The sequence below is a fragment of the Carassius gibelio genome, chromosome B10 (assembly GCF_023724105.1).
Source record: "Carassius gibelio isolate Cgi1373 ecotype wild population from Czech Republic chromosome B10, carGib1.2-hapl.c, whole genome shotgun sequence".
Classification (NCBI taxonomy): Eukaryota; Metazoa; Chordata; class Actinopteri; order Cypriniformes; family Cyprinidae; genus Carassius; species Carassius gibelio.
The window spans coordinates 26,646,258-26,650,420 of record NC_068405.1 but is presented as its reverse complement, the minus strand read 5'-3'; positions in this window follow the sequence as shown (position 1 = coordinate 26,650,420).

Sequence of the window (4,163 nt, the reverse complement as noted above, 5' to 3'; positions counted from 1 at the left end):
ATTTTGTAGTTTTACAAGCAGTGCTTGTAGACACATGTTTTGAAAAGATGTTCATGATTAAGATTAATATACAAAATTTCTCATTTATTTAAATATAAGCATATGCTGCATTAGAAGTTAATAGCAATTAACTTTATCATGATTTATTAAAGGTACAGTAAGACCCATTAATAGTTAATTTTAGGAACATTAACAAATGCAGAGTTTGCTGATACATCAGCCTGTTCTCATTTCTCATTCATACACATTTACATACAAAATATGCATGGAAGGATGGTGAAGACAAATTCATTAGGACCAGGGCCGGCGTGTACATATAGTCGAACTAGGCAGACGGCTGTTTGGAATAATTGCACTCATATCAACAAGTTATCACCACATTAGTTATTCTACATCTAAATTAACTTTGCTTCATAGTAATGCTGCTCTTGCGCCACTCCCCACAAGAGCAGCATCAATAGTCTACATGCAAACATGCTCATGAACATCCACAAATGTAATCAAAACGAATAAAACTATATGGACATGAATACAAATTACTTTTGCTGATGGTGTTGTCTTATGAGTTTTAAAGTCCGACACGCGCTTCTGAAATGTAAGCTGTGGAGCCTACTCCTGTATGTGTGCATGTGAGAGAAAGAAGTGGAGACAAATACATACAACCAAATACATACATCTTTTATTTATTTATTTATTATAATTTTTTAAGGCAGGTACTAATTATAAAGCTTTCATTTACACGGTTATTCAAAGAACCATCACCATCTTGGGAGGGCATCACCGCGTGTCACTCCCGGATAATTGAAAATGGGCAAAAAGGCGGGAGCTGTTTGCTGAAACCACACCCACCAAGCTTGAGAGCGGTGACAGCAGTGGCAATCCACCTGTCACTCAAGTGGCCACACCCTTAATTATGCAGAACTTTAAGGCTTAATATAATTTAAACGGATGAGTTATAAAAATAAAAAAACAATAAAAAAATCACCCCCCACGAAGGGCAAAATTAGCTATATGGATCAGAATAATTTTTTGAACCAGGCTGTAAGGATGTTTTTTCTTTTTTTTTCTGCTGTAAAGTTGGGCATTTTAACATGGGAGTCTATGGGACTGACTTTTGCAGCTTTAGTGGCCAGTTGAGGAATGGACTTCACGAGAGAGCGGGAGGTTGCCGCTTGGTTGGGATGCACCAAAAAACATAGGAGTCTAAATAGACCTCTGAGGACACTGTGGTTAACTTTCATTTTTGAAGGAAATGTCCCAGAGTTCTTGACTTTGTGCTAATATTTTACACCGGACTTGACTGCCTCGCAAACCATCGTCAGTTAAGCACTGGAGTTGTGCAAAGATTGCTTCTGAAAGAGGGATTGATACCAATGCTTTGTGCGCAAACATCCAGACTCTAGACAAAGTAAGCATCATGCATTATATTTTGTTTTCCAAAAGAGCCTCTTGGCTCTCTGTAAGGGTAATGTTGCTAAAGCTACCATTGTCTCTGACTGTTTTCACTAATGCTGCCTTCACTTGCTATCAGAATGATCGTGAATAGGAATGTGGTAGTTAGAAATTGCATTTGTAAGCAATGTGTGAGGTTAGTAACACGGTCACCGTAACACCAGTATGCCCGCAAGCATGAGCACTTGAAGCTCTGCACTCTTCTGAGAAGTGAGCAGGATTGGCAGGTTTTCACACTGACACCCTCCCGCGGACATGAAAAGCAACCCGTGGGAACAGTGTTAAAGTAGCCCAATTCCACGGAGGGGTAGGGGGAGTGGACTTGGCAACACTGGAAGGTAGGCGGGAGCACAGGCTCATTCTCATTTGAAGGGGACATACACTTAAACAGAGCGTTTTGGCGTTTTTGTGCTCTCTCACGAAGCCCATATGGAAGTGACATAAAATGTAATTCGTCAACTTGCCGCTAGAGGCTGGCTGAATAAGAGAATCAATCCCATAGACTCCCCATGTTAAAATGCCCAACTTTACAGCAGAAAAAAACAACAACATGTTTACAGCCTGGTTCAAAAAATATTTTGGCCTATAAAGCTAATTTTGCCCTTCGTGACAACTGTTAGGAGGATACATTTTTTTTGTATAAATCATCTGTTTAAATTATATTAAGCCTTAAAGTTCTGCATAATTAAGGGCGCGGCCACTTGAGTGACAGCTGGATTGCCGCTGCTGTCACCACCATCAAGCTAGGTGGGCATGGTTTCAGCAACCAGCTCCCGCCTTTTTGCCCATTTTCGATGATCCGGGAGTAATGCTCTGTGACACGCTTCCAAGATGGCGACGGCCACCTCCGCCCACTTTTGGCTTCAAAAACGCTATTTTTATACAGTCTATAGTTTTGGATCATACCCTCAAAGTGGCAATTTCAACAAGCTATAAAAATATACATACACACACACACACACATATATATATATATATATATATATATATATATATATATATATATATATATATATATATATATATATATATATATATATATATATATATATGTGGGGTATTTTGAGAACAATCCTCAGAATCATCAGAGAACAATCGCAAAAAAATAAATAAATGCATTCTATGGCACCTTTAATACAATCAACACTTTTAATTTTAATATTTATTAGTGAAAATAAATATAACATATTTAGTTGAATAGAACAGTACATGGGCACTATTGTTATGATTGTCCTATTTGGTAGCATTTTTACCCCATTATTTCTGACCCTTGACAAGGGAAAGACTAACTCTTATTGAGTGCATAATAATAATATACACTATAAATTAACATTTATAATATTTATAGCAGTTACAAATTGCTGTGCACACAAGTGACAGTATTTAGACTGTATCACGGCCTGAAAAAATGTTTGTGTCTCTTATTGGAAATTACATTTCAGAGACTTACAGAAACTTGTGCTTTCCGCATCCTGAAAAGCATTTATGTTCAGGTAATTCTCACATCCTCATTCCATCAAGAATTTGATGATATGTCTGTTATCTTACATATACAGTAACAAACAAAATTCATACCAAACTACACCATTTTGCTGTTACTTTTGTTTCTTGAAAATTCAGTAATTGTAGTAATTTAAATGGCTACTTGAAGAGAAAAAAGGCTTTGTGCAAGCATCTGCTTCTGTGCATTTGTCTGTTTATCTGCCCCCCTGGGAGGGGAGGAGGTGGAGTCTTCTGTGCAGTGGTGCTGTTTTGTTTCTCAAAGCAAGCAAAGAAGGTGTTCAGCTCATTGAGCAGGGAGATGGTGCTGTAAAGGGTCTGCCGTGGTGCAGAAGTCTGTATATTCTGCCAGAGTCTCCAAGTGTCACTGCTGCCACTGAATTGGTGGGCTATCCTCCTGGAGTACTGTCTCTTAGCCTCTCTGATGCCACAGGATAGGTTGGCCCTAACTGTCCTTAGGCCCACCTCATCTCCAGCTTTGAAGGCAGCATTCCGAGCCTACAGGAGTCTGTAGACCTCCCCTGTCATCCACTGCTTCTGGTTATCCCGGACAGTGATGGTTTTTGTGACTGTTACATCATCAGTAAACTTGGTGATGTAGGCGATGACAGTCTTTAGCGCCTTTCACACACAGATTCCAGAAAATACACGGGTAATGTGTCCTGGCAATTGTTCCCGGGTCGCTAGATTTTGCCCCTTTCATACTGCCAGTGATTACCTCGAATATATGCGTGCGTTCACACACAACCCATAAAGGTCCCGTAAAGACATGTAACATCAGGGTGGGATGTGTAATGTAAAAGTCGAAAATGCTAGGCATGTTAACTTTTGAGCCAGTGAGAAATAATAACTTTTAAGTAGGGACCAGTGCCTGAACCGATATTTAAAAAAAGAGCCACAAATAAAAACTATGGATAACATCAAAGAATATTACAAATATTTAAAATAAATCCATCGCTTTCACCTTGGATGCTCTCATTTCCCAAGTTGTTCTTCCTTTACTCTAAGGCTAATAAATGTATTTCACAATCTGGGTCATTATATAATACAAAACCACACATAATGTTTCTACTGTCTCTCTGTCAATCTCTCTGATATTTAGTTAAAAAATAGTGCTGTCTGTCACTGTCTTTAATCAGTCCTGTGAATTACTGTATGCTCATTCTTTATAAAGTAGCAACTATATCATTTGTAAAGTACAGTACTATGCA